The 12,706-nt window shown below is 30.9% G+C and overlaps 1 long non-coding RNA gene across 1 annotated transcript; it reads right to left on the bottom strand.

The window, feature by feature from the left end:
- Nucleotides 1-1,910: 1,910 nt before the first annotated feature.
- On the bottom strand, nucleotides 1,911-10,953 carry LOC143081983 (uncharacterized). Its single transcript, XR_012980194.1, has 5 exons — nucleotides 10,876-10,953; nucleotides 7,863-8,139; nucleotides 6,741-6,973; nucleotides 6,274-6,490; nucleotides 1,911-4,072 (listed from the first exon to the last, which is right to left on the bottom strand). It is a non-coding gene; the product is annotated as an uncharacterized LOC143081983 (long non-coding RNA).
- Nucleotides 10,954-12,706: the final 1,753 nt, after the last annotated feature.

Here is a 12,706-nt window from a genome sequence, read left to right as displayed (position 1 = left end):
AACTGGAAACAAAGCATCACTTCAACATTTTTGTTTAGCTGTATTGGATTCGCAAATAGATAGACAATAAACCACTTCTGACCACATCTATATTTCTTTTTACCTAGTAAAAATTGTTTCTCCGCTGAAAAAAAGAAGAACACCGTGCTTCGAAACCTGTAAGAAAATACTTTTCACATCATTCCTTTTTTGGCAGCAAAACTATATTCGAATGGATAATGTAAGTCCCAGTTATTAATTTTCGTGATCACAGAGGTGTTAAAATTGTATTTATATTTTGTTTACATATCGCCATATTCATATGGTTCGACCATTATCATCGTGTCGTTGACTCAAATTATAATTTGTACTTGTATCGTTCATGAATCTGTAATTAAGTAAAATTTCCTAATAACTTCTTAAGTGATAAGAAGGTCTGTTGTGAACATTATATATTTTTGCAATTTTTTCAATAGTCCTACTGCTAAAATAAAATGCAATATTTTAACTAAAAAATCTAAATAGGAAAATTGGTCAATTATGCTAAATATGACCATAATGTCAATGGGTTTCGTTTTATTCAAAAAGAAAAATCCTTCTTGGTATGTATCATAAAAAGCAATAGTTTCAATTATGAGCAAAATAAACAGAAGACAAAATTTGAAAATTATATGCCCCATACAACTTTTCATAAAAGGGAAGATATTAGTAATTATATGGAAAGTATTACGGGTTCTACAAAGACCTTGCATGTCCGTTATTTTTAGAAAAATCAAATATGCACAACTAGAAAAGACATTCATATAAATATACATACCAATAAAAGTTACGATGAATGTTGAAAAAAGTGACATCATTGAAAAATTGAACAGAGTTTCTAACATAAAGGATATTTTAGACAATAACACAACGAAAAAAAAGAGAAAAATTAAACTCAAAGCTGGAAAAATGATATAGCACATGATCTTGTAGAAAACAGTCGTCATAATATACCATCCTGCGTTGTATCTTTTGGTTAACATTACAAGTTTAGCAAACCCTAACCCGTATAGGTACATTACAAAGACAAAAACAATAAGGTCTTTAATCACTTTTCCTATTGACTGGAAAGGGAAACAGATAAACATTACACGTATAAGTGTTAACGAATGTACATAAATGTAAATGTTTTCAAAATGATATGTTTGTCTCAAAAGTAATTTTTTACCGATTGCCAGAATTATATCAAGACACAAAACACATAAAATTGTTATGAAATGAATTACATATAACAGTAGAAAGTTAGCATGCTGATTGTCTGCAGAGTTATTTTCGAGGGCTAAATTATCAAACTTGTACGAAATAAGATTAACATCACCATGTAAACTTCCATTTGAATAATCATATAAGTTACAGGTAGAAGCATCGTACGAATTGTTATTAACATCAACATTTACATTTACATAGCCAGGAGAAACGTAGATAGGAGCAAGACATAGAAATACTGCAAGAAGGAATATCAAAATTGAAATTATAACTAAAATCCACATACTTCTTTTAACTGCATTTCTTGAATATGTATCAAATAAAAATTTTACTTTATAAGGACTACGGTAGAATGAAACATCAGCTGGTAAGTCACCATTAATATTATAAAATAAGGGGTTAGCACCTCTTTTCAAAAGCATTTTTACACATACTATGATATCATCTTCATTTACCATAGTTGCAGCAGCATGAAGAGGTGTGTTACCTTTCCATTCTGGAATATCAATTTTCTTTCGAAACATTACAATAGAAAAACAGAAGAAAAGAATATTCATGAATGTTACATAGATCAACGAAAATAAGGTTGGCTCCCAGTTTTTCATATTTTCCGTATTTTCCTTCACGACATCTTCGACCACTAATGTACGCCTTTCGTCATTAACTGGATTGATGCATTCTTTAAGTGTATGTTGTTTTGCATGATTGTTTTTTTCTAATAAAGAGCGAGTTATCAGTCCATTACTAGACATATTTAATGATGTTTTTACATCGAGGTCAACGGAATGAGAAGTTGTGATTTTGTTTATAAGAAAATCAACAGCTTCGTATTTACACAAAACAATAGCGAGATGAAGAGGAGTCCATCCAATGTTGTCTCTTTTATCGACGGCAAACACAATATCAGTTTTTGAAATATTTCTATATAAAGTTTTACATCTTTTCAGTGCAGTTTTATATATAAGCTCCATCATTGGTATGTCATTATTGTATACAGCAAAATGAAACATTGACCAACCGTTATTTGAAACAAAACGTATGTTACGACTACAAAGATGATATTTTGTTTTGTGAATGTTTGAATTATAAACAGCTTCGTGCAGAGGATTTTGCTGTGAATCTTTTTCTACTAAAAACGCTTGAATTGTCAAATTCTTATTTGTTATTGCGTAATAAAGCGGAGATTTCCCATTATAGTCTTTAAAGTTCATTCCGATTCCATTTCTTCACAAAAGCTCCATTAATTCAGTATTTTGTTCATTGTTCAATAAATTTTGTAAGGCATACTGACTTGCAGGAGATTTGACATCAGCACCCGATTCCAGCATTAGTTTAATTATTTTTTTGCAACCACTCAATAATGATAGTGGGAAAATAGACTTATCTCCGCGAACATATCTATTTCGTGTCTTTTGTGACATGATTTTCCATAAATAATCAAAGAAATTATGACATCCTGCGCATATGACCCAATGAATTAATGTGTTATCTGCAGGAAAACGTACCATGGTTGTTCCAAATTGTTTTATACCATCGCTTTGTTTATTTACAGGAGCAAAAAAAGTCCCATCACAATTAGTGTGACAAGAAAGTTTCAAGAGCTTTTGCTTCGTTATTATGCGACCACAGTCAATAACATTACTCATAACTTTTATAAATCTGTCTTGTCTAATAGGTTGGCTCCATAGTATATCTGAAAAATAACCCTTCTTGAGTTCGGCAATGAATCGGCAGGCTAAATGGAAATACGATTCCTCTTCTAAAACTATAACATTTTGGTCATCATCAACATTAGGTGAAATAATCCTAATTCTTTCTCTAAGAAATTCAATATTACAGAATTCTAAAAGAATGCATATATTCACCTTTGAGAAATGAAAACTAACAGCTTCTAGAAAAGAATCATGTAAAAAATTAATATTTCCAGAACAAATTTTGATATAAACGCCTTCAACAGAAATCAAACTGTCAATTAATATCTGTCTTGAAATATTTCGATGTAAACCACACGCTTCGGAAATCATGCCTAAAATACGATCGATTTTGTCTTGTTCATCTCTAGATCTATCACAATCAGAAAATATATCTGTACTTAACTTCCCATAATAAATCATGCATATAACTAATGAACAATATGCTTCCTTATTTTGCTGATGTAATTTTGTAATCTCATCATTTAAAAAACTAAAAGGTTTTCGAAAGAAACTTGATTTGCGTTGAAACAATCCATCACTTGTTGTAAAAACATTGCATAAAAGTGGGAAGGCAAAATTAGATTTACAACATTCTCTGCATTCTTCGTCGCTAAGATCCCCTTGTCTGCCAGTGCAAGTTAAATGATTTATCAAAACTGACATTTTTTCCTCGCTTAAAAGATAATTGTTTTCATGGTCTAAATCAATAATATAAGCTTTTTCGCTCAATAGAGTTTTTGTTGCCCTGAACTTTGAATCAGTTGCCAAGACTTTTCGCAATGTACAAATTAATTTCGCATTATGATCAATAAATAATGCCTTTAGTTTCGAATCCAGTCTCTCCCACTGATATAAACACGACCCGTCTATGGAGTATTTTCCAACTGCATCGTCTATCACAAAAAATTGTTTTGTTAATTTGCATCGATAATCTAAAATTTTATCAACATATTCCACTGGAACAACATCGTAACCGCAAGAATGATATTTTAAGGCCGCATTTCGAGCAACTGCTGATTTACCTGATCCAGAATGACCAATTACCATGACAATGTTTTCAGATTCTAAAATGTCATATACCTGTTTTGTAGCTCTAGTCACAAAATAAGGTTCGTCATCTTTCCTCCATGTGTTGATTAAATCATTTATATTATCTGAAACATTAAACAATATTTGTAAACAATCCGTAAACTATTGAACATTTGTTGAATAATGTCATATTGGGGGTGAATTTGAAAAAGACTACAAACGTAGAAGCTTGTGTTTTTCGCTTTTTTGTCCATTAACTATATATAAAAACTGATGCATCGTCTCGCTACAATTATATTATTCTTCTTAATAGCTTATATAGATATAGGAAGATGTGGTGTGAGTGCCAATGAGACAACTCTCCATACAAATAACAATTTAAAAAGTAAACCATTATAGGTTAAAGTGCGGCCTTCAACATGGAGCCTTGGCTCACACCGAACAACAAGCTATAAAGGGCCCCAAAATTACTAGTGTAAAACCATTCAAACGGGAAAACCAACGGTCTAATCTATATAAACAAAACGAGAAAGCATATTTACGATGATATCATACCATTCAACATTTTCAGCATCCCCCCTTTAAAAAACAATAATATGATCAAATCAAATACCTTTATTTAAGGAAATAGATGTTTTGAATACTACTTTAATTGTAGAAATATTAAGTTCACGTCATACTCTTATTTTCAATACTTTCTTCTAACACATTATGTCAGTAAATTGTAATCATAGTTATTATATTATTGAGAGAAAACAGTGAAATAGATACTAATAAGTTAACGGTGCAACCTCTTTACAACTGACTTTTAATCTAGTGAATGCACGATTTACTTATTCAGAAATTATTTATTTTTTTGTTACCTGTTAATATTAGTCTTAACTTCGTTAACATTTCAGGTTTGTCACAAGAAGTACATTATGTTGAATACCTTTAAAGGGGCACTAGCTACAAGATATATAAAATATCAAAAATATGATTTTTATTATTCAATCATTAATGAATGTGAGAAAGTGAAATAATAATTTGCTTTTATCAGCTAAAATGGTTCAATTTTGTTAAATTAAGCTAATAAACTTTGATAATGAATTATTCACTTGCAAGTGAATAATTTGACCTCATTCAATTCTTGTGAACTCCTATTTAAACGCGTAGAAAGAGATAAAATAACGCATACATTGTCCGTGAACGAAAGAAAAGGAATGTCCCGTGGAAAGTGAAACAAAGGTAAATAATTTGATTTACTGATTCGATCCACACAAAATTATTCTTTTAAAAGTAAAAACTACCATAAACATACATTTTTAATCTATATTACAAAATTTAACAGACCTATAAAAATCCAATTGCACGAGTTGCTTAATCTATGTATATCTATGTTTATGTTTACATCGCTTATATTGTCATATACGGTCAACTCGATAGTTAATTAGATAGCGTCTTGGTTAAAATTTACACGAAACGAAGCTACATCTTATTGAGACCATGTGCTGTAAATTATTTAATTTATACTTTTGGTAGTTTAGAAAAATGTTTTACATTGTTATAAACAAAATATAAGAATTTGAGTTAAATCAGTGAACATGAATTTGGCAGCTAGTGCCCCTTTAAAGTTAACTTTAATACTGTGCTGATCTTTGAAATATCACTTTTAATTTACAATATAAAGTGATAACTATAACAAAGGTACTTATTAGTTAAAAGAGATATTTGTCTAAAAGATTTATTCTAATATGAATAATAAAATCTGAAAATGATTTTTATCATTACTTTTCAAAACAATGCCCAATATCTACAAAGCTGTGTTATTTTATTGAAAAAAAAGGTACGCATAATGGGCAGACAAATTTGTTTGAAATTGAAATCTGACTGAATAAAGGAGTTGTCTTCTTCTTGTTAAATAATGAAACTTTGCAAAGCTCTGAACAATAGCAATTTGCAAAATGATCACCAGAAGCACAAATTAAAGATTTCAAACATTGTGTACAATATCTCCCAGCTTCCCTGACAAAACGATATGGCATGCTTGCCAATGAGACAACTCACCACCAGAAACTTAGAATGTAAATGAATTAACGATTTGTTGTGTAGATCTAACATACTTTTAATCGGTTTCTCTGTACCCATAATTTATTTTAAGATGATAAGAGCACAATTAGATCACAAAATTATTAATACAGTGTAATGATGAAAAACAATTTACAGATTCAGCAATTTGAGTTTGCCTTGACACTTGTATACCGCTTTTTTTTCCAATGACGACCACATGTTCCTTTAAAAAGCGTTTTTTGTATTTAGTAGTATCTCAATTTTATTTTAAACCAACCTGAAATATTTTTTGGTATGTTCCCATCCTTGTAATAGTGAAAGTCACCTCGAATATTTTCTAGTTGTAATTCAGTTCGCTTGAGGTAATGTTTGATTTCATCGATCTCGGTAGACAAGGCTGCAACAACATCACCATTATGAGAGCCATCCAAGTCGCAATGCAAAATGTCTGTAATGTCAATAGGGCTATTTCCACCATAAACAAATTTTATTGCCTAAAAATTGCATGCAAAATTTAATTAAAAATTTCAAAATGATTATCGCAAATTGTTCTTAACATATTCATTACATTTACATTTGAAAGAAAGTTCAATAAATAATTCAAATATAAGGTTTTGGGATAATCATATGCATGTTAATAGCCTGTCTTTCAGATTCTTTGCCTGAATATATCGTTTTACCAACACAAAGAAAAATATTTAAAACACATTTTCGATAGCTCAGTTGTCTGTATAAAATACAAACCTCGCTCAATGCTTTCCATTTGTCCTGAAAATCCGAATAGTTCATGTTATGTTCAGTGGAATGTGCTATTTCATTGCGATAATACTTTATTCTTGCTAAATACGCCCCTGAACATTGATCATGAGGATAAGGGAGATTATCCCATCCTGTTACTGGTGCGGAAATCCCTGGTAATGGAATGTTCCGTAGTAAACACACCATTAAAGTCACATCAAAATGGGCTGAGGACGTATCTAAAAAGGAAACAATATGATATATTGCACATCTATTTTACCAATTATCAAATAAATGTGGAAGTGATATGAATTTCATGACATTAATTCATAAACCGCTATGGCATAATCAGCGATATTTCTAGGCACGCAAATTATGAATGTCGAAATGTAAGAGTCAAGCACTAAATGCATTCAGTCGTTAATTTTATTTTTCATTAACGTTCATTTTTAATCGGAACTCTAACATATCAAATATTTTCAGTTATTTGTCCATTCTCAATAAAATGGTGGAGAATTATTTCAATATCAAAATGAAAGTTAGAGGTAAGACATCACTTGATCATAACAAAAAAGAAGATGTGGTATGATTGCAAATGAGAAAACTATCCACAAAAGACCAAAATGACACAGACATTAACAACTATACGTCACCGTACGGCCTTCCACAATGAGCAAAGCCCATACCGCATAGTCAGCTATAAAAGGCCCCGCATGTTGTATCTACAAATGAGACATAAGGCGAGAGGACATTTTTCCAGTTTTAATGCAATACAAACATACCTGTTGATGAGGACAAGGGTAGTATATATACGATATTTTAAACACATAGTAATTGTAAAGGTACTAGATCTGATCGTTTGATAATTAATTTGTCCGATAAAGAGTGTAGTTTTTTTTTAGAATTGGGTGTTTGTCAAAGGGTCGAGTAAATATTCTTTTAAAATATTATGACAATGAAATGAGCCAAACGCATTCAAGTGTTTGTTACCACTTAAGTAACAGATGAAACATCCTGTTAAGGCTCCTAGTTTTTCTTTATTTTAATATAACTCACCAATTATACTAGACTTGGTAACAACACTTGGGAAACACGATATATAATACCAAGTTACATGAATATACATACCTGTAGATCCAATTGGTACTGGAGAGATTCTGGCTGGCCATATTGTTCCAGGTATTCTCTGAAGAATATTTAGTTGTGCAGCGTTGATAACTTTCCATGTTACAAGGTTTAGAATCGTAGATGAATATCTGTTGATTGTTGTAGCTAAGCTTGTAGGTGGTATAAGCCCGTCAAAGTAATTGCGAAGTGCATCTGGTACCACCCGTACATAAAGCATGCAAAATTTCCAGTAGTTTTTCTCCTCTACAGTTAGTCTCAGTGCAGACACTGCCATTTCCTATATAGAAAATATTAAGTCCTATATGATAGAAAGTAATGTATTGCTTATCAATAACCAGCTAGCGTAACGTTTCCCAAATTGCAACGAGTACCCAAATTGCACCTATTTAGCAAAAATAGCAGCGGCAATCTTACAAGATTTCCAAGAGACTAAACAATTTGGATTTTATGATTTGATACTATGCACGTCTTTCAACATAGGTAAAATTAGTTAGATATACACAAAACATTCATAGTATTTATCAACAGATGAAGTGTTTACTGAAAAAGCAAAATGTATGGAAACGTCACCATGTGACGTCATCAAAACGTCATATTTTTAAATAAGGAAATACAATATGTTACAAGTATCCATTTCTTAAAAATTGAAGAGTAAGCATGGACTATTATCCAATTGATCAAAATATTTGAAGAAATTAAACAAAAGCTCAGTTATTCAACTTTTGACGATGCGAATTTACACATGGATGCAACATTTGCAATTTGGGTACTTCTCATTACAGAATCATTCATGGTTTGGAGGTTACTTCAGACCAATTTTTCTATGATTCCGTATGGATTTAAAATTGTATTGGTGAAACCATATAGTAAATAATGATACATCTACAAAATAAACACATAATGAAAACTTTTGTCTGAAGCATAAATAAACATAGGTTAAAAACCCGTCAAAATAGGTGCAATTTGGGTATCCTCACGTTATGGAAACAAATATATATGGCAATATACTAAAGGTCGAATGCAACAGTGAATTAGAGGTCATATCTACAAATTACGACCAAAAGCATATTACTTATTATAACATGACGTCCTTTAAACGCTTTGAGTACACACCCGTGGTAAAATATGAATATATTGTTTGGGCTGTTCCGATCATACTCCAACGTCATATGCTTTTTTATGAATGAGCTTCCCGACTTCATAGAACCATGACGTTAAAATACAAGCAGTTTACGGGGAAATTCACGCTTGTGTAACCCAAAATCATCACAACAAGAAAACGTAAACAAACGATGCTAAAATGTGGTATAAGCCAATTTCTTTTAATACAAATATGACATATAAGTAAATTGTCATTTAAATTCATCCAAAACTATCTAAATACCTTAATGTAAATAGTTTAAGCATGTCACTGATTCAGTTTGCTCCGTTCTTTTACGCCAATTTAATAGTGCGTTTAATTATGGGAATGGCAAATATTTGCCTCCACCTAGAGCGTTTCGATCCAAAAGAATTGCCGTATTTGTCCTATTAGAATCGAAATAATTCATGGGGCGTGACTATATCGTGATTTTACCACGGGTTTTTCCTTTATGCCGATATTTTACCCCTCGCTATCGCTCAGGGTACAATATTTGTCATAACGGGCCAACCCGTGGTAAAATCACGATATTTTCAAGCCCCCATGAATTATTTCTTAAATAAAGTCGTGTGTCTTCAGATCTATTTGGATAAGGTGCCAAAGCTGGTATGCTAATATTAATGCATGTGAAAAACTGTCTATCTATAAATGCATGAAATGTTTCAAACTAGATTTTTGTATGGACAATTATTTACAATATGATTTTAATACCAATATACTTACAAAACTACGTAGTTATTTTTTGCCAAAGTATTATTGTTCATGGCCAAATACACGCAAATACACGAAAGCTAATTTTTCTGTTACAAGCTGGGTCAAAAAGCTTAACAAAAATACTATGTAATTATCTTAAAGCTGCATGGAAACTAAGATTGCAAATTATCAGTTAATATATTATCCATATCATTATAAGTTATCTCTGCATTATTTGATTTATTTAATTGTTCTCTGTATTCTGTCATCTTTGTCATATATGTATACTGTGGATTCATTTATTTTCGTGGGTACCAATTTTCGTGGTTTCCGGAAAACCTGTATATTCGTGGATATCTAATTTCGTGGTTTTGACAAAGTCTGCATACGTTCCTTAAGAATATTTGTAATTCGTTGAACATTTAAATTCGTGGTTCTCTTGTACCCACGAAATCCACGAAAATTGGTATCCAACGAATATTAATGAATCCACAGTATACCTTATATTATGCTAAAGCAATGTTGTTGCTAATGCAATAAAGATTCATTCAAAATATAAAAAAAAATAACAACAACTTTATGAGAGGTGAATTGAGAAGGTCGTCATTGTCTTACATGAACAAAAAGTTAAATATATATTAACAAGTTGAATATGGAATGATAAATCGATTGGGGTTTGCTATACTGATCTATGTAGCACTGTTTATTTGAAAATTATAACAAATAAATAATAAATAGTAAATGTTCTGCAAGATGGCACGACTGATACGAACCAACGATGCTCCTTTTCAAGTTCAGAACTACAAAATTCATACATATTAGGTTAAGGTAAATGTTTTTTTATTTAAATTGAGTGTATCGAAACATATATTTTAGTCTCAATTCATGTTTAGTCTCTATAGAATTGTTAGAAACATTTCTAGTCCGTTGTTTTTCAAATGTGCTTATTTTAATTCATTTCATATCTGACATTGTTCATGTTGTTGCACTAGTTTTGTCATCTCTTTGACTAGACACTTTCAACTTAGAAATGTCTTACACTAAACATGAAATCGAATTTTCTAATTGAATTGATGACAGTGAGCAAAATAGAATAGGATATGTTATAAAGTATCACTGTACCTACATGTTTAAACATTTGATCATTAAAAATTATCGTAAATTTAAAATGACGCTTACCTCACTTGAAATCAATTAATTGGAATCAGAATCTTGAACATATCAAAAAGTGCGTCCATTGTACAAGACATGGTTTAGAATGGCATTCGATTACATGTTCAACACAAATTGGAAGTTCAATGCGTTCTTTTCAAACTGTATATTCATCCGGAACGTCTCATATTTAATGCATTGTAGAATATACTAAATATAGTTTAAATTAACGTCATTTGAAATAAAATCAATAGAAAATTTGAACAGAATTAATGAACTGTGATAGACTGAACTTTGAGCTGACAGGTTATATCATATACGTTATCTTTTCTATCAAACATTTATTTTGTTGAATGGATTTAAATGCATATGATTCTTCAAAATAATTTCCAGTTGTTATGTAAGCACATGCACTTCACAAATTAAATATTTGTAGCTGTATAATATTTTATATAGTTCAAAATGTGTTTTCAGTCAAATCAAAATCAATAGATCTGTATTCAATTCTAAAGATCAGAACTGTCATTTTTTGAAGAAAAAAAAATGGATCGATAATTTATTGCATTAAATTACTTTTAAAGAGTTTAACAACACGCTATGTCACGATTTTATTACAAAAAAGTAAATTACAGAGTCGTATATTTATTTTTTTTAAATTTAAAACGTTCAACAAATTAAACCTTTTTAGTTTTATGTTTGTTTTAGGATGAAATACTTTCAAGCCAGAAAGTTGAAGCAAATTAGAAAATTTTAAACACTTAAAACTGCAAGTGTTAATCTTTTCAGTGTTGATTTTAATTTCAGGTTGTCATGAACATGAGAATGGTTTGGGGAATGAATGTAGGACATAAAGTGACAGGACAAAAAGTCTTAGACAAAAAGTCACGGACAAAAAGTCACAGAACAAAAGTCACAATTCATTTTCTCTGATAATTTTCTTTGAATAAAAGACGCTTATTTCTACAAAAATATTTTTGTATTTTTCTTGAACTATTGTATATAAACCAACTTTGTAAACAAAATTTATCAAAAAAATATCAAAGATGATCAAATAATTGTTAAAAAAAACATTTTTAAGTGGGTTGGCACTTAAATGGCTTCATGGTGCCAAGAACTCTTTTTTTTGCATGATTAAAATTAAATAAATCTTCATTTTTTAAGAATAATGACACATTTCCTTAATTTTAATATGAATATATGTGTTAAAAAGTAAATATTTCAAGATATTTCTCTTATATTCAAACAATTGTCAAGAGATTGTATGTAAAATTGAGAATGGAAATGGGGAGTGTGTCAAAGAGACAACAACCCGCCCAAATAAAAAACAACAGCAGAGGGTCACCAACAGGTCTTCAATGTAGCGAGAAATTCCCGCACCCGGAGGCGTCCTTCAGCTGGCCCCTAAACAAATATATACTAGTCCAGTGATAATGAACGCCATACTAATTTCCAAATTGTACACAAGAAACTAAAATTGAAATAATACAAGACTAACAAAGGCCAGAGGCTCCTGACTTGGGACAGGCGCAAAAATGCGGCGGGGTTAAACATGTTTGTGAGATCTCAACCCTCCCCCTATACCTCTAACCAATGTAGTAAAGTAAACGCATAACAATACGCACATTAAAATTCAGTTCAAGAGAAATCCGAGTCTGATGTCAGAAGAAGTAACCAAAGAAAATAAACAAAATGACAATAATACATAAATAACAACAGACTACTAGCAGTTAACTGACATGCCAGCTCCAGACTTCAACTAAACTGACTGAAAGATTATGATTTCATCATATGAACATCAGGCACAATCCTTCCCGTTAGGGGTTTAGTATCATACCATCATAACATATATGAGAAGAAC

This window comes from Mytilus galloprovincialis, chromosome 7 (genome assembly GCF_965363235.1).
Source record: "Mytilus galloprovincialis chromosome 7, xbMytGall1.hap1.1, whole genome shotgun sequence".
In the NCBI taxonomy this organism is placed as follows: domain Eukaryota; kingdom Metazoa; phylum Mollusca; class Bivalvia; order Mytilida; family Mytilidae; genus Mytilus; species Mytilus galloprovincialis.
The sequence above is the reverse complement of the archived record's forward strand: the minus strand, read 5'-3'. Positions and strand labels throughout refer to the sequence as shown.